This window comes from Macrobrachium rosenbergii, chromosome 4 (genome assembly GCF_040412425.1).
Source record: "Macrobrachium rosenbergii isolate ZJJX-2024 chromosome 4, ASM4041242v1, whole genome shotgun sequence".
Taxonomy (NCBI): domain Eukaryota; kingdom Metazoa; phylum Arthropoda; class Malacostraca; order Decapoda; family Palaemonidae; genus Macrobrachium; species Macrobrachium rosenbergii.
This window is the reverse complement of record NC_089744.1, coordinates 7,237,392-7,256,492: the sequence shown is the minus strand read 5'-3', so window position 1 is coordinate 7,256,492 and position 19,101 is coordinate 7,237,392. Positions and strand designations below refer to the sequence as shown.

Here is a 19,101-nt window from a genome sequence, read left to right as displayed (position 1 = left end):
TATTAATGAATGAGTTTAAATTAGAACTGAGGGGTTGGTTCAGTTATTTATAAATTGGACAGTGAAGTTTACCTTCATTATAGTAACACATTATAAAAGATATCTTGGCCTGGGCCTATGCTGAATTGTCTGTATCACATGGAAATATTGTTTTAGATTTTTATTGCATGATTTGGGCTTATAACGGGCTACAAATACCGTTGAAGGGTCTAACAGTGAAATGATTAATGCCTATACATAATTTATTCATATTCTGATCAGAGGTTCTGAGATGCTTTCCAGATGAAATATAGCAGCAAACTGTCGAGAAATTGGAGCTAACCTGTCCACAGGTGCAATTACCTGTCACTCGGTCGGAAGGTATTTGGGTAATACCATCAGTTCATCTGTTCTGGTGAGTGGACCGTCTCTGCCCACAAACTGTTGTCTACATGTAAGTTTTAACGGCAGTTTTGATGAACTGACAGAAGAAATGATAGGTAAAGTTCATCGTAAATGCACGGTCTTTGGTTGTTTAATTCTATAATTGTGAATGGGTGTATTGGGAGAGAGTGAGAAAGAGAGTGAGAGGAGAAGAAGAGAGAGAGAGAAGAGGAGGGTGTTAGGGAGGAGAAAGAGGGGAGAGAGAGATAGTTTGTTAAATGTCATTCAGAGTTTTTCCAGGCAGTGCCGGATTGGTCAGCTAGTATACACACACACACACACATACACAATATATATATATATAATATATATATATATATATATATATATATATATATATATATATATATATATATATATATATATATATATATATATATATATATATAGATATATATATATATATATATATATATATATATATATATATATATATATATATATAGATATATATATATATATATATATATATATATATATATATATAGATATATATATATATATATATATATATATATATATATATATATATATATATATATATATATATATATATATATATATATATATATATATATAATGCCATGACTCACTTGAAAGACCAGGGGTTAGCTCCCGAAGTGAGTTAGAGATTTACTTAAGCAAAACAATTCTCATGTGTTCATTTCCATATATATATATATATATATATATATATATATATATATATATATATATATATATATATATATATATATATATATATATATATATATATATATATATATATATATATATATATATATATATATATATATATATATATATATATATATATATATATATATATATATATATATCAGTTCGTGTGACTGATGCTTTAGCCATGTATGCGGATTTTTAATTGGAAGAATTTGGTAATTATAAAGAAGATGATTAGTTCACAGGATCCTAAAGCTATGCTAAATTCGTTAATTCCTTATTCGCTTTAAGGATTCCCTTGTCAGTCTGTTGTTCCTTGCATCAGGTTTACATTTGCGACTGTTTCAAGCACAAGGAAATCAATATTTTCCCTGTGATATTTTATGAAAAAAAGACAAATTTAATCTTCCATCGTAAAAATAAATAAGGACCCACGTAATTTAGAGGTTACCATAGTAGATAATGTATTCCTTCTCATGCGTCCATCTCACGCCCATTATGAAAGTAGCCTTTGATCTTGGCCACCAGTGATGAGATTCACTTCTTGACGATGATTAATTTTACCCGTAAGACCGCCAACTATCTCCTTGAAAGATGCCTGATTCTCCCAGATGATAGAATTAACGTTAGTCTTTTCTTTTCATTTGTGTGTCTGCACAATATCATATCTCTACTCATATGTTGTGAAGCATCTAAGGAACACGTTAGCTACAAGGGTTATAATTGCCACAACCTTATTCATCCTATCTGTTTGTTTCGATTTTCTCGGGTTCAAAATCGCTGCCAAGTAAATAAGAAATTTTAATGGCATAAAAGTCTTTTTGAGGAGGAAATTAAGAATTACAGCAAACGTAACCCATTCTGGTTTTTTGAAACATTTAACGGGGTTTAATGTATTAATTTTCAAAATTTGGTTATAGCAGCAAAGTAAGTCGGTTTTCTATTTCATTTGGGCAAGCAGCCACATGTCCTTTACCGAACTTAGTCTTCTAATCCCACCCTCCATACTCTTACTGCAAGGAGCCGTGTTTTGATGCTTCGCTTATGGAAAAATGTAGTTGTCTGTAATTTACGTTTAGCATGATGCACGTTTCATGTAGATTTGTTCGATTTAGAGAGAAAAATGAATGCTAATGTCGAATTTCACACAATTATATCGTTAAGCGCACATCAGCTATTGTTGTTGATGTTATTCAGTTACCGAAGATGCCGACACACAGGATGTTTACATTGCTTAACATTTGTTTACATTCCGTCAAAACAGTCCAGTGATTTGGTTATAAATGTCAGTAAATATCGAAAACCTTCTCCACACCTTATGTTTTAACGAAACCAGTTTTAAAAATCTGAGAACTGCTGTTCAGTTTGGTCGCTGAGAGCAGCTCTTGTTAGATTCTCCCAGGTACTTAATTAGCGATGCTTATTTTAGTTTACTGTTATACCTTGGCAAGTCTCGTATTTAGACATATTTAACCCTAATCAGTGCACTATATGCTATACTGAGCATGACGCTCTGAAATGATCCGTTAAATTGGATATTTAAAATTTTAACCACCTTACGTCGTCCGTATCCATGCATTGTGCCAGATCAACAGAAATGCACGACACAAGTAACTGCATCTTGCGAACGAGCTAAAGCAATGCAGCATTCGCAGTGAACGTCTATTTCAAATATGTTATTTAATGTATCTCACAGAAAGACGAATGCATTATTTTTAAAGCACCATAACAAACTATCCCCTCGACTTTAGTGTATTGACGATAGCTTCCACATACCCTCTACTCTCCTTGTCGAGGTGGGTTCCACTTTTAGAATATTGCTTGATGACGTCACATTGTCCGCGTATCACGTACCCTCTACCCTCCTTGACGAGGTGGGTTCCACTTTTAGACTGTTGCTTGATGACGTCACAGTGCCCGCATAGAGCGGCATGGTTTTCTCCTCTTCGTAAGGCAAGGCAATATCCAAGGCCGTTACTGTATATGGATCTTGGCAATGTGTTTCCTCCCAACATCGGCACCGTTGCATGATACTTAACTATCTTCTCTTCTGTCTTTGAAAATAGCATTAATTTATCTGTTCCTTAGAAGTTCAGTTTGTAAGTATGTTCTATGATATAAGAACGGTTTGAATTTCAGTTCCAGCATTTAGATCGTACATTCAGTCGTAATGTACAGACAATTCCAATGTCAATTAGATAAATGGGATATTGATAGATAAATGGACAGGATGTTTACTCGAATCATAATTCTGTTGACTGTATTGGAAACGTAAGTGTGTCACAGTTCGCGGTCTTGCAATCTGAAAATTTGCACGTCTCGGCTGTTAATAAATTAAGAGTTATTTATTAATTGATTTTTTGTAATTCTAGATCATTGCTCATACTAATAGAAATAATATTTATACCACTATTTACTCTAGATACAAGAGTTCATGTACAAACTTTGTTTTACCTTCGCTGAGCCAAAAAAAAAAAAAAAACGAAAAATTCATTTTGCATGTACTGCAATATATTATTCAAGTACAGTAATATGTGAAGGAAGTTTTTAGTCCAAAATTTACTGTTGTAGAGTAAATGTCTTTTTTCCTTATAAGTTTGCACTTGCTATTTTATTATTTAAAAATGATTTGTTTCCGTGTTTACCTAAGTAGATTAGTTTATAAATCAAAGGATTTGTTTGTGATCCTTAAATCTGCGTTTTCCCCGTTACAGATTTGTAGCTACTTTCCCAAAATTAATAAAGATCACGATTTTTTCTTAGAATGTACTAGCCGTAAATAATGGTGTGTACGAAGTTCATTACCAGACACCATCCTTTCCAGACGTGTAAATAATTATCTGTACTAAATTAATTCCTAGATACCACCTCTTGCAGACGTGTAAATAATTTTCTGTACTAAATTAATTACAAAATACCATCACTGTCAGACGTGTAAATAACAATGTGCACTAAATTAATTACAAAATACCATCATTTTCCAGACGTTTTCGCAAAAAAAAAAAAAAAAAAAAAAAAAAAAAACGGAAGCCTTGTAGCTACTAGATGGCGCCAAAAACTTCCAAGGAGCCAAAATGTCTTGAGCCGTGTTGCTCCTCTTTGCTCCTTGTCCGAGTGAAGGTCGGCCTGCAGCAGCCTGCTCTGAATTATGACTGGCAGTGTTGCCACCTGAGCTTCGTGTTTTTCGTTAGTACCTGAGCTCAATATTTTCAAGTGTTTCTGCCATTTTTATTTGCACATTTTGTGGTCTCTATGCTTCGTGTAAGGTTTTAAGGAAGTTAAGTCATTTTTATTTGTTAGTGTAACTGCAGAACTTGCTGTGTGGGTGAATTAAACATTTTAGGCTGCCGGTTCTGATGAATTTAAAAATGGCATGCATATTTTATTACACAGGTCCTTTGGGCTTTCTCTTGAACGAATTCATCGCTGTGACTTATGTTGGACTGAAGTTTGGTTGTGTAAATTTGAGTACTACACGTACACAATGTGCATTATTTTGTATTAATAATTTAGAAATATCTCCAAAAGGTCACTGTAGAGATACCTTCATAGGGAATTGTAAAAATATTTATAATAACGGAAGTTATTGGGTGGGTGTGAATTCGTAAGGCAGTGAGATTGGAAAATGTTCGTTTCCTGTCCGAACATCCCACCAAGTACTCCGGTCCTGATCGTTTCGGCCGTAAGTCATTGAGGCCGTAACATCCAAAACAACGTAAGACGTTATGTTTATGGTATTTACCGTCATCTTAACTTACGTTCCCAAGGGGCTGGTACTAAACACGGCACCTATTTTGCACGTAAATGTTCTTACAGCCTGAGGTTTGGAAACTTTACAACGAATGATTTCCGGTTGAAATCTTGAATGGGACAATTGAAAACAGCTAGGATACTGTCGAAAATGTCATGTGGAATTGGAGTTCGGATGGGAAACTTAGCTTTTACCGGGAGATTTGTGAAAAAGGTGAGGATTTATTAATATGAATTATTAGGGACTATGGGTCGCATAAAATTTCTCTTGCTGGTATTTTTTAAACTGTGGTAGATATAAATAACTTTATGGGGCTTTTGATCCATGAAATCCTAGTTTATGAATTTAGAAAGTTGCCAGTGTTTATCGTTCACGAAATAAAGGACAGTTGAAACGAAAGTCATTGGTATGTTATGGAAAACTTTATCGTTAATACTAAACTTACCTAGCAATGTCTCTGAAAACCTTGAAAGTGAAGAGGAACTGATTATAGCTTACTTTTTGTGGTAAATTTGAAAATCTTTTACCAGCGAAATCTAAACCTTGCAATAAATTAGGACTATCAATCAAATACTTCTGAATACATTTTAGGTTACTTTACCATAATCACAAGGCATGGAAGGTTTTGTAAGGCAGAAGTTTATCCAAATTCGTATGACTTATATCGGTAATTCTAATCCGTAGTTCCGCGGTGAGCTAGACTATGGCCATTGAGGTAGATCTACCCCGTCGTGTAGTCTTCAAAGGTCAATTACAGTTTAGTTACAGCCGGCCGACAAAATATTACTTTAAATACTTGTAAAGCAAGTAAAATAACATAGGAAACGTCAATTGCCATAGCCTAGCTCACCGCGGAACTACGGCTTAGAAATAAAGTTTTGGTAAAAAATTAATCTCGTCAAATGTTCATTAGTGTAAAATAACTTTTCATTTCCCGTTGAGCCTATTTCTTGAATGTTGCATTGACACTTCAGTTCGAATCGGGCATTTTTTTTACGCAATCTATTTCTCAGGTTTTTGTTTGGTTCTTTATTTCAAATGTAGGGCTGATTTTCCTAGGTTATTAATGTTGGGCTGCTTTTGTGTGCTCTTTCATGTGTTTAGTGCTGGGTGGAGTTTTGTTTCAGGTGTTAGTCAAATTTTTAAGCTTTGTCAGGGTCACTTTAATGCGTAATCGTGTATAGACGGTGTCTGTTTTTATGGTGATGTGGACACTTACAGCATGTTTTTGGGTGTTGGACCCTTTTTAAGTGCATTTTCCATCCAGGTATCTACTTCCAGTGCATTGTCGGTGGTGGAGGCACTTCCTAGTATGTTTGTTTTGGGGGGCACTTCCAGTGCATTGTCGGTGGTGGGGGCACTTTTCCAGTAAGTTTGGTTTGGGGCCCACTTTCTAGTGCACGTTTGGATTTGGGGGCAATCTCTAGAGCTCGTTTGTTTTGGGGGCATTCTCTAGTGTACGATTGGGGTTGGGGACAATCTTCAGTATACGATTGGGATTGGGGGCAATCTTAGTGTACGATTGGGGTTGGGGCCACTCTACAGTGTATGATTGGGGTTGGGGACACTCTACAGTGTACGGTTGGGGTTGGGGGCACTCTACAGTGTACGATTGGGGTTGGGGCACTCTCCAGTGTACGATTGGGGTTGGGGGTCACTCTCCAGTGTACGATTGGTGTTGGGGGTCACTCTCCAGTGTACGATTGGTGTTGGGGGCCACTCTCCAGTATACGATTGTGGTTAGGGGCCACTCTACAGTGTACGATTGGGATCGGGGGCACTCTCCAGTGTATGATTGGTGTTGCGGGCACTCTCCAGTATGTGATTGGTGTTGGGGGCCACTCTCCAGTGTACTATTGGTGTTGGGGGCGCACTCCAGTATGATTGTTGTTGGGGGGCACTACAGTGTACAATTGGTGTTGGGGGCACTCTCCAGTGTACGATTGGTGTTGGGGGCACTCTCCAGTGTACGATTGGTGTTGGGGGCACTCTCCAGTGTACGATTGGTGTTGGGGCACTCTCCAGTGTACGATTGGTGTTGGGGGCACTCTCCAGTGTACGATTGGTGTTGGGGCACTCTCCAGTGTACGATTGGTGTTGGGGGCACTCTCCAGTGTACGTTTGGTGTTGGGGGCACTCTCCAGTGTACGATTGGTGTTGGGGGCACTCTCCAGTGTACGATTGGTGTTGGGGCACTCTCCAGTGTACGTTTGGTGTTGGGGCACTCTCCAGTGTACGATTGGTGTTGGGGCACTCTCCAGTGTACGATTGGTGTTGGTGTTGGGGGCACTCTCCAGTGTACGATTGGTGTTGGTTTGGTGTTGGGGCACTCTCCAGTGTACGATTGGTGTTGGGGCACTCTCCAGTGTACGTTTGGTGTTGGGGCACTCTCCAGTGTACGTTTGGTGTTGGGGGCACTCCAGTGTACGTTTGGTGTTGGGGCACTCTCAGTGTACGTTTGGTGTTGGGGGCACTCTCAGTGTACGTTTGGTGTTGGGGCACTCCAGTGTACGTTTGGTGTTGGGGTGTACGTTTGGTGTTGGGGGCACTCCAGTTTGTTGGGCACTCCAGTGTTTTGGTTGTTGTACGTTTGGTGCACTCCAGTGTACGTTTGGTGTTGGGGCACTCCAGTGTACGTTTGGTGTTGGGGGCACTCCAGTGTACGTTTGGTGTTGGGGGCACTCCAGTGTACATTTGGTGTTGGGGCACTCCAGTGTATGTTTGGTGATGGGGGCAATCACCAGTGTACGGTTGGTGTTGGGGGTCACTCTCCAGTGTACGGTTGGTGTTGGGGGTGCTCTCCAGTGTACGATTGGTGTTGGGGGTCACTCTCCAGTGTACGATTGGTGTTGGGGGTCACTCTCCAGTGTACGATTGGTGTTGGGGGCCACTCTCCAATATACGATTGGGATTGGGGGCACTCTCCAGTGTACGATTGGGATCGGGGGCACTCTCCAGTATGTGATTGGTGTCGGGGGCCACTCTCCAGTGTACGATTGGTGTTGGGAGGACACTCCAGTATGATTGTTGTTGGGGGGCACTACAGTGTACGATTGGTGTCGGGGGCACTCTCCAGTGTATGATTGGTGTTGTGGGCACTCTCCAGTGTACGATTGGTGTTGGGGGCACTCTCCAGTGTACGATTGGTGTTGGGGGCACTCTGCAGTGTACGATTGGTGTTGGGAGCACTCTCCAGTGTACGATTGGTGTTGGGGGCACTCTCCAGTGTACGATTGGTGTTGGGGGCACTCTCCAGTGTACGATTGGTGTTGGGGGCACTCTCCAGTGTACGATTGGTGTTGGGGCACTCTCAGTGTACGATTGGTGTTGGGGCACTCTCCAGTGTACGATTGGTGTTGGGGCACGATTGGTGTTGGGGCACTCTCCAGTGTACGTTTGGTGTTGGGGCACTCTCCAGTGTACGATTGGTGTTGGGGCACTCTCCAGTGTACGATTGGTGTTGGGGCACTCTCCAGTGTACGATTGGTGTTGGGGCACTCTCCAGTGTACGATTGGTGTTGGGGCACTCCAGTGTACGATTGGTGTTGAGGCGCACTCCAGTGTACGATTGGTGTTGGGGCACTCTCAGTGTACGATTGGTGTTGGGGCACTCTCCAGTGTACGATTGGTGTTGGGGCACTCTCCAGTGTACGATTGGTGTTGGGTCACTCTCCAGTGTACGGTTGGTGTTGGGGTCACTCAGTGTACGATTGGTGTTGGGGTCACTCTCAGTGTACGATTGGTGTTGGGGGGCACTCTCAGTGTACGATTGGTGTTGGGGTGTACACTCTCCAGTGTACGATTGGTGTTGGGGGCACTCTCCAGTGTACGATTGGTGTTGGGGTCACTCTCCAGTGTACGATTGTGTTGGGGCACTCTCCAATATACGATTGTGTTACGATTGGTGTTGATTGGGATCGGGCACTCTCCAGTGTGATTGGTGTCAGTGTTGGGGCACTCTCCAGTGTACGATTGGTGTTGGGGGCACTCTCCAGTGTACGATTGGTGTTGGGGGCACTCTCCAGTGTACGATTGGTGTTGGGGCGCACTCCAGTGTCCCGATTGGTGTTGGGGCACTCTCCAGTGTACGATTGGTGTTGGGGGCACTCTCCAGTGTATGATTGGTGTTGGGGCACTCTCCAGTGTACGATTGGTGATGGGGCACTCTCCAGTGTACGATTGGTGTTGGGGCACTCCAGTGTACGATTGGTGTTGGGGTCACTCTCCAGTGTACGATTGGTGTTGGGGTCACTCTCCAGTGTACACTCTCCAGTGTACGATTGGTGTTGGGGGCACTCTCCAGTGTATGTTGGTGTTGGGGCACTCTCCAGTGTGTCTGGTGTTGGGGCACTCTCCAGTGTACGATTGGTGTTGGGGCACTCTCCAGTGTACGATTGGTGTTGGGGCACTCTCAGTGTACGTTTGGTGTTGGGGGCACTCTGGAGTGTACGATTGGTGTTGGGGGCACTCTCCAGTTACGATTATTGTTGGGGGCACTCTCTGCAGTGTGATTATTGTTGTGGGCACTCTCCTGTGTACTCTCAGTGTACGATTGGTGTTATGATTGTTGTTGGGGGACACTCCAGTGTACGATTTGTTGTAGGTGGGACACTCCAGTGTTTATGGGGCACTCTCCAGTGTACGATTGGTGTTGGGGGAGGCACTCTCCAGTGTACGATTGGTGTTGGGGCACTCTCAGTATAGTTTGGTGTTTGGGGCACTCTCATGATTTGGTGTTTGGGTTGGCACTCTCCAGTGTACGATTGGGATCGGGGGCACTCTCCAGTGTACGATTGGGGTTGGGGGCACTCTCCAGTGTACGATTGGTGTTGGGGGCACTCTCAGTGTACGATTGGTGTTGGGCTCTCCAGTGCACTTGGTGTTGGGGCTCCAGTGTACGATTGGTGTTGGGGCACTTGGTGTTGGGGCTCTCCAGTGTACGATTGGTGTTGGGGCACTCTCCAGTGTTTGGTGATGGGGGCGATTGGTGTTGGGGGCACTCTCCAGTGTACGATTGGTGTTGGGGCACTCTGGCACTTGGTGTTGAGGCCAGTGTACGATTGGTGTTGGGGTACTCTTCAGTGTACGATTGGTGTTGTTGGGCTCTCCAGTGTATGATCATTGTAGTTGGGGACACACTCCAGTGTACGATCATTGGTGGTGACTGAGGGCACTCTCCAGTGTACTAAGATTCCAGTGACTGAGGGGCACTCTCCAGTGTATGATTGGTGTTGGGGGGGCACTCTCCAGTGTACGATTTGTTGTTGGGGATACTCTCCAGTGTACAATTGTTTGTTTGTTGATGGGGCACTCTCCAGTGTGTTGGGGCACGTTTGCCTGTTTGTTGGGGGGCACACTCCAGTGTATGTTTGGTCTTGGGGGCACACTGCAGTACACTTTTGGCCTTGGCGGACATTCACCAGTGCATGTTTGGTGTTGTTCTTGTGGGCACTCTCAGTGTACGTTTGGTGTTGGTTGCTTTCCAGTGATTGTTTGGTATTGTGTTGGTTTCCACTGAACGTTTGGTATTGGGGCACTCTCAGTTTACGTTTGGTGTTGTTGGGGCACTCTCCAGTGTTACGTTTGGTGTTGATGGGCCACACTCTGCAGTTGTGTTTGCTGCTGCATTGTGTTGTGTTGAGGCCACAACATGAATGTTGGAAAGGGCAACTTTTCCTGGCACTCTGGGGTGTACAATGGTGTTATTGGGGCACTCTGCAGTGTACGATTATTGTTGGGGGCACTCTGCAGTGTACGATTATTGTTGGGGGGCACTCTGCAGTGTACGATTATTGTTGTGGGCACTCTCCTGTGTATGATTGGGGTTAAGGCCATTTAACAGTTTGTTGAGGGTACAACTGGGGTTAGGGGCCACTTTTCCAGCACATATGTTACGATCGTTGTTTGTGTTGGCACTCTTGTTTGGTGTTGGGGTCAGTGTATGATTGTTCATGTCCAGTGTTGTCCATTACTGATAGTGGGACACATTGCAGTGTACGATCTTTGTTGTTGGTGGGACACTCCAGTGTACAATTCCAGTGCATGGTCGGGACACTGCTCTGTTTGGGACTCTGTCAGTGTATGAATGGGATCGTTGGGGGCACTGTCCAGTGCATGCTCATCGTTGGGGCACTGTCCAGTGCATGCTCATCGTTGGGGCACTGTCCAGTGCATGCTCATCGTTGGGGGCACTGTCCAGTGCATGCTCATCGTTGGGGGCACTGTCCAGTGCATGCTCATCGTTGGGGGCACTGTCCAGTGCATGCTCATCGTTGGGGGCACTGTCCAGTGCATGATCATCGTTGGGGGCACTGTCCAGTGCATGCTCATCGTTGGGGGCACTGTCCGATGCATATTTGGTGGTGGTTCCAGTGTATGTTGGGTACTGCAGGCATCTTCCTGTGCATTTAAGGTGTTCGTTGTACTTTCTGGTGCATGTTTGGTGTTAGGGCACTTTCCAAAACCATGATAGTGTTGGGGACAATCATTGCATTTGGTGCTGGGGATCATCTGTCTACATATTTTAGGAAGTTGTGAATGAAAGTTTCTGAATTCCACTGGTAAATTTTTAGTTACATGGAGAAGCAGAGTTGTAATGTTGTGGTGTTACTTTTTTAATCACTAAGAACTGGTAAGTCACTTATTAAACATGGTTTTTGTTATGTTTTACTGGAGAAAGTTAACTTCATTGCTGCTGACAGTTAAAAGTTTTATTAATTAACAAACATTTTCAGTATAGACTTCTCATAGTACGGTTGGTGTTGATGCTGAAGCTATGAATACACTCATATAAAAAAATCAATAAGTATGATAAGCTTGCATTTAAAGTGACTTTTTTAGTGTTGATGGTGAATTTCATTGTAGTAATTGAGTTCTATTGGCTAATACTGTATTTTTTTTTACAGATGTGATGAGGAATTTAGAAACTGATTTTGAATGGAAGATCATTCGACAAGATTGCTACGAAGAGATATGGAAGTGGAAATTTAGGCTTGGAGAGAATTGCTAAAATGTGAAGATATAAAGAATTTAGTGAGGTATCATACAGAAAAGATTCCACTTCAGGGAAAAGAGCAGATCGTTGGGAGAACTGAGGATGTTGTTTCCTCCATTGTACTTAAACTGATAACAAGGTCAGTAAATTTCGGTGTAATCTTGGTGATGGGGGCATTTTTCCAGTGGGCATTCGGTGTAAGGGACACTTTCTATCCCATTTTCAGAGCTAGGATCAATTTCCTGTGCATTTTCATTGTGGGCGACACTTTTCCATGTGTTTTGGTTTTAATCTCTTGCCAGTGCATTGTGTGTTGGATACTTGGGTGCATGTTGGGGGTAGAGAACACTTGCGTGCATGTTGAGGGTTGAGAACGCTTTCATGCACATTAGGGGTTGAGAACACTTTCGAGCATGTTGGGGGTTGAGAACACTTTCCATTGTATGTTGGGGGTTGAGAACACTTTCCATTGTATGTTGGGGGTTGAGAACACTTTCCATTGTATGTTGGGGGTTGAGAACACTTTCCATTGTATGTTGGGGGTTGAGAACACTTTCCATTGTATGTTGGGGGTTGAGAACACTTACCATTGTATGTTGGAGGTTGAGAACACTTTCCATTGTATGTTGGGTGCTGAGAACACGTTCCATTGTATGTTGGGGGCTGAGAACACTTTCTGTTGTATGTTGGGGGTTGGACACTTACCATTGTATGTTGGGGGTTGGACACTTACCATTGTATGTTGGGGTTGGACACTTACCATTGTATGTTGGGGTTGGACACTTTGTATGTTGGGGGCACACTTCCATTGTATGTTGTATGTTGGGGTTGGACACTTACCATTGTATGTTGGGGGTTGGACACTTACCATTGTATGTTGGGGGTTGGACACTTACCATTGTATGTTGGGGGTTGGACACTTACCATTGTATGTTGGGGGTTGGACACTTACCATTGTATGTTGGGGGTTGGACACTTTCCATTGTATGTTGGAGGTTGGACACTTTCCATTGCATGTTGGGGTGGACGATTTCCATTGTACTGTATGTTTGCTGTTTGGCACTTTTCAGTGAATTTCTGGTGTTTCAGGCACTACTCAGTGCAATGTCTACTGGGGTCACATTCCAGTGTATTATGTTAACTTTTGGTGTGTTTTCAGAGTTGGGTGGCATTTGAGCATGCTTTTGAGTTGGGCACTGTTTAATATTCGGGCTAATATTCTGGCAGAGTCTTGGTGCACTAATTCTTGAATATGTTGTTTATCTTCTCACTCATGTTATTGAGAGTCTATTGCGGGTATAGTTTCAGGGGATGGTTTGAAACTTTTTTTAGCGTTGAGGGTGATAGTTTTCAAAAGTTTATAAGAAATTTTCTGTTAGTCGTCATTAATGTAACCTCTGAGTCAAATATGAATGTTAATTTTTCTGGTGAATTTTTCTGTCTTGAAAGGAATTTTTCCGTCTTGAAAGAAGGGAATTGATGTACGTCATTTACTGGTAGTCTTTTAGAGCTGCTGTTAGAGAAAATGTACTATTATTAAAATGTGAGGTGACACAGCCTTGCTTGCTTTGGGAATTCTTGTTTTATGAAGGATGTGTAAAATGTTTAGAAAACTTTCAGACCCGGATTTAAGGGGGCTAGGAGAAAATCAGGCTTGGTTTTTATTGGTAGAATTCTGAGAATCAATAGTCACACATTTCATTCTTGTTGTGAAGAATTTGGGCAGTTTATCGTGTCACAGCTTAAAGCAGCTAGTTTTGAAATGTGGCATGGTTTATCGATTGGAGAAATTAAAAATGACTCTGTGGAAGTACTTAGGACCTATTATTGTTGTTTATTAGGTTGTCGATTCATCATGGAGGACTGGTGAAATTAAAATATAAGACTAAATGGTTTGAGTTATCAGACTTTGTGGGTAGTCTCAGGAGTCAAGGGTATTGAATTTAGAAGTCAGGTGAATGGCAACAGCTTTCTTTATAAAACCTTATGTTTAGATTTGTTAACTACAGCTTTTTGATAAATATTAATGCATAATGGTTTATATTTGACATTTCTAAGGAGAACCTTTAATAAAACCAGATTGAGACTCTCACATAATTAGGTTGTATAGAATGGTTTTGTAGCCTTAGACAAATTTCTAATGCAAAAATTTTCATGGATGGACAAGTCTGCTTCAAAAGCCGCATGAAGAACTAGAGATTCAGTACACAAATGTCTAGCTTCAAACAACCCATTAGCATTGCAGCTGGCTTTGGACTGAGCGTTTCTGGTAAGGTGGGCCAGCCATGAAGTAACAACTGTATTAACAGATATAGTTTAGTATTCGGAAGGCGAATGAGAAAGAACCAAAAGATCCGCATGCGAATGCAATGGCCAGACTGATGAAAGCTTTGTCTAAGAGGTGGTAGATGGTTGGACGAGTTATGGGTACAAAGCTTGCTAGTCTCAAAAGGGGTTGCATTTGGTATGTGGTGTCGATGCAGTTTTAACACTTAAAATGGACCCCAAGACAGCAGGTGAGAATTTTGACTTTGGCGCCAAGCATAATGTTTGGGATAGCTTAGCAAAAGTTCATAAAACCTAGCAAGAACTAGATTTATATGAAATTACTTTCCACTCAAATGGAAGCGGGAGTCAAATACAGTAACAGAAGGCACCGTAAGGGAACTGTTGTTGTAGTAAACTACAGTGTGAAAATTGCACATTATAAAAAAAATCTAAAACTTTAATTACAGGGTAAGTTTTACTATGTTACTTACACCAACTAATCTTGGGAGTAGATTGGGAAGTGTTCTTTTTATCAGTTTTAGCTCTGGCTATGCTTTTTTGAAAAATCCCTGACTTTGAAAATGGTATTATATCAGCTTCAATTATTATTATTCAGAATATGAAACCTATTCATATGGAACAAGCCCACGGGGGCCATTGACTTGAAATTCAAGATTCCAAAGAGTATGGTCTTCATTAGAAAGAAGAGGAGGTAAAGGGACATACATAAAGAGATCCCACTTATTAAAAACGAAATAGAGATAAAAATGTGTTAAAATGCAAGGAGAATACTACTAGGGTAGTAATGCATTGCATCTTCGCTTGAACTTCAAGTTCCAATTGCACGACATCCTCTGGGAGGCTGTTACGCAGTTAAACGATGCGAGGAGCAAAAAAGGCCCTCTGGAACTGACAAGTTCGACAGCGAAGCACATTTACTGCATGTTGGTGCTGCTGTTCACCGAATCTGGGTGCTCTCGGTAGGTAAAGGGGATCAGGGATCAATTGTGAAAGTGAAAGGTCTGTAGAAATACAGCTTATGGAGAAGTGGAAAAACAATTTCATGAGACCATCCATCAACGGTCCAAGTTATAACTGCCACTATTAGGAAACAAAACCCACCACACGAACCACTCTAAGAGATAAATCTGGCAGAAGCAAACATCCACACCGGAGAAAAGTATTCTAGTAAATGAAGCACAAACGACCTAAAACAGGTTGCAATGATTTTATCACTGTTTTAAATATTTAGGCCTTGCAAACAATACCTAATTTTCGTGCGGGATTTCCTGAAACTTTCATTAGATATTTCTAAAAAGTTATATGTGAGCAGTTTCTTCTAGAATGGTTAGTGTGACTGATTAAGGAAAGTTCCATCCACCTGAACGGGAGGATGGGTTGGGAAGTCTTTACAGAATCTGCTAATCAACAGTGTTTTTGTTTTACTGGAGTTCAGCCTCACCCCACCGACTACACCATTCACTGATCCGGTCCATTCCCGACTGAGGCTGAGGGCAGCTTCATTTCTCATAAATGGGGACTTGACAAAACCCGCAAGTGTTGCGTCATCGGTTTGTGTTAATGACTTTGATCGATTTGGGTTTAAATTACTTGAGGTAATATTCTATCAGTCTACAATAACCCAGGCTTCGACTTACGTAATGAAGTATATATAGTAGGATAATCTGAGAGATGTAGAAATGTGTAACAGGAATGTTTAATTCTGAAGAAAAATTTGCATAGGCTACATTTATGTTGATACCCTTGTAGATCTGAACAGATTTTGCGGTAGAAAACTAAGCTTAGGATGTATAAATCTGTGACAGGAATGTTACTTTAGTTTTGAAAAAATCTGTTTAGGTAACATTTTTTGTTGATAACTTTGTAGATCAGAAATTTTGTGCTTGGAGACTGAGAATAAATGGAACCTGTTTGTTGGAATGTTCAGTAGAAAAAAGTCAAAATCTAGACAGAATAAGGCTGTGACCATTTGGAGTTCTAACTAATATTAGTAAATATGACTTATTCTTTCTGGCTAAGTAAGCCAAACTAATTGGTCGCTATGCCGTATTTCCTAGCTCTGATAAACTTGGACTCGCTTGGACTGTGCTTAACTGGTGTAGCAGATGGACAGCAGTCATAATATTATTGCTTCCAGTTTGATCCATTACTTCATGGTAATCCATCAAAAACTGGAGAGAGGTTAAATGGTCTTACATCCGTGCAAATATACGGATAAAAATGAAATCTACAGTATACTGTAATTCGCGTGTTAAGTGCACATTTGTTGAAGTCTTAAAATTTTATTTGATGAATTCATGAGTGTTCTGTTAGGGTGAATATCCCTTTTTAGAACAGTTTCGAAGTTGACTGGTAAATCAGACTAAATTTAGTTCATCACAGTAATGAAACTAGTTTACTACTGTAAACATCTGTACTTTAATATTTAGTGAACTTCATATTGCTTTAGTGGTAGTTCACTATAGAGGCTTGTTAGAACGAACCTACCTTGATCAGGCTTGCATTTTTATATTTTACAATGACTGTGGAAAGCAACTAATTTCTAATGTATCTTATTTACAGGTGTCTGGTAATGTATTTAGAAAAGCTAATCTTTGAAGGGATGAAGAGACTATGTGAAATTAAGGTGGTGAACAGGATCCACGATTAAAAAAAAATTTATAAAATTATTAGCGGTGAACGAATTTTTTCACCTTCCTGCGAGTACATTTTGTATATTTTAGACGCAACTGAGCCATTGTGGCATTGGATTACTTTAGGTAAGTAAATTTTGGTTCAAAACAATTTAGTGCTACAGACTGCAGGCAGTCTTTTCCTGATAGTTCTCCCAAAAACGAAAGAGGTTCAAAGCAGTTTACTGTTACAGACTGTAGGCAGTCTTTTCCTGATATCTCTCCACTAAAACGAAAGAGCAAAATTTGGTTTGTGATGCCTAAATTTCAATACAAGCAAGTAAATTGGGGCATTTTTAACGGTATCGTAACTATTTGAAAGTTTGTTGAGTGTTTAGTTTTCACCTGGAGTTGCAAATTTGCCTAGGAATTTTGCAAAGCTGTAGTATCATTTTACAAGAGTTACTGAATCCCACAGGTAAATATTTGAGATTCGAATTACATCTGGAAGGGAAGTCGAGATAGTTACCTTGGGAAGTAATGTTGTCAATCTGTGGTGTCACTTTGGCTTTGAATCAACAATGTTTGGTAAGTCCCTTCTAACATTTTTTTGGTTATCAAGATTTTAACAAAATGAGGGAAGATAACTTCCTTGCTGAACTTCCTTGCTGAACTTCCTTGCTGAACTTCCTTGCTGAACTTCCTTGCTGAACTTCCTTGCTGAACTTCCTTGCTGAACTTCCTTGCTGTTCATTTAAGTTTAGTCTTGTATTTTACAATATCTCCTTTCCACTATATAGGCTTTTCGTAGTATATTTGGTATAAAAAATTAAGCATAAATAATTTCACAGTACATCCGATCTCAAAACTGATTCCACTATCACCCAAAAAATCAATAAGCATAGTGGGTTTGAATTTTGAATTTAGAGGTAAGTTGAATTTGTTTGATGTTTTATTGTATTAATTCAGTGTAGTTTTTTAATCCTGTATTTCATCTGCAGGTGTGAAGCTGAATTTAGTCAAACTGATTTTTGAAGGGCAGAAAGTTCTTAGGCTACATTGTGAAGATCGCTACGAAGAGGTATGGAAGAGGAAATTAGGCCAAAATGTGGAGAAGATTGTGTATGGAATTTTTTTTTACCAAGATTCTGAGAAGCAAGTTTGATTATGGATTCCGAAAATTAGTGGAAGTAACTTGGTGGTGAATAGGATCCATAATTAATAAGAATATTAATTAGGTAAATGCCGAATTTCTTTCATCCCTCCTGCAAGTACATTTGTGTCGACACAACGGAATCACTTTGGATGAATTGGCTAGGTAAAAAATTTGGGGTCAAAGCATTATGCAGCTAATAGAATGCAGGTAGTTTTTTCCTGATGGTTCTGCCTTTTTTTGCAAAGAAAGCTAGTGTAAAATTTAGGTTTTTGAATCTTAGGTTGACTAAAGGAATGTAAGCCAAGGCATTTAACGGTCTTTTAACAATTTTTATTAGTTTATTATTTTTCAGCTGTACTGTAACTTCCAATTTAAGTACATTTCGAAAAGCTTTTTCCTTTTATGGAAGTTTTTGAATTCCGCAAGTAAATCTTTATCAGTTACATGGAGAAGCAAGTAAGTAGTATCGTAAAGTTGTGGTGTGAATTTATGGACTTTCAATCAACAAAAATTCGTTAGTACTTTTTTTTTTTGAAAACTATCAGTGGGGAAAGGTAATCGCATTGTTGTTGACCGTTGTTTGAACTTTATTAGTCTTAACTTACAATCTCAAGTTTTACGTAAGGTAAGAATTTGTAAATAGTTTTGATTTAATTACTCGGCCAAGGTTACAGGGTTAAGTGTACAATGTTTTGACAAGTTGTAAGACATTGTCTACATGCTTTAAGTTGTACTTTTTAGTTTTTAAATTACGTTTTCAAATTTTGCAGGTAAAAGTTTGTGAAAGTAGAGCTTCGAGAAGCCTGGAGAAGTAATCTTGGACAGTTATTCTAGATTGTCAATTTTGAAATATCCGTAGTTGGTAAGTTGCTTAAAAAATCTTAGTTAAAGGATTTTAACAAAATCGTTGAAGAACTTCTTAGCTGTTGACTGTTACCTTTTGGATTGGTTTTTGTTTTCGGTACATAGAACTATTATTTCGCTTAATTTGCTGCTGAGATTAAAGCATAACTGCTAAACATAAATAATTAACTGTTTATGCTGTCTTTAAACTTTTTTTTCCGTTAAAATTTAAGCGTAAGGTTCTATAGAACACTTCTTGCTGTCTAAGCTATGGTTGAAATTTTTCATTTGGTTCTTAATAATTCTCGTAGTTTGAGGCATGTTGACTTTCAGAAATCTCATTGGTTTTTTA

General features: G+C 40.2%; 1 long non-coding RNA gene across 7 annotated transcripts in view; it reads left to right on the top strand.

The window, feature by feature from the left end:
• Window positions 1-19,101, top strand: part of LOC136830243 (uncharacterized) — a 119,803-nt gene that overhangs the window by 100,051 nt on the left and 651 nt on the right. The window contains exons 1-6 of one of the 7 annotated variants that reach the window (XR_010850619.1): window positions 4,164-4,290; window positions 11,761-11,988; window positions 16,701-16,897; window positions 17,229-17,338; window positions 17,752-18,068; window positions 18,677-18,768. This is a non-coding gene — a long non-coding RNA (uncharacterized lncRNA). Of the gene's footprint in view, window positions 1-4,163; window positions 4,382-11,760; window positions 11,989-16,700; window positions 16,898-17,228; window positions 17,339-17,751; window positions 18,114-18,676; window positions 18,769-19,101 lie in introns of those variants that run through there. The other 6 variants (XR_010850612.1, XR_010850611.1, XR_010850617.1 and 3 more) reach the window with 6 other exon arrangements.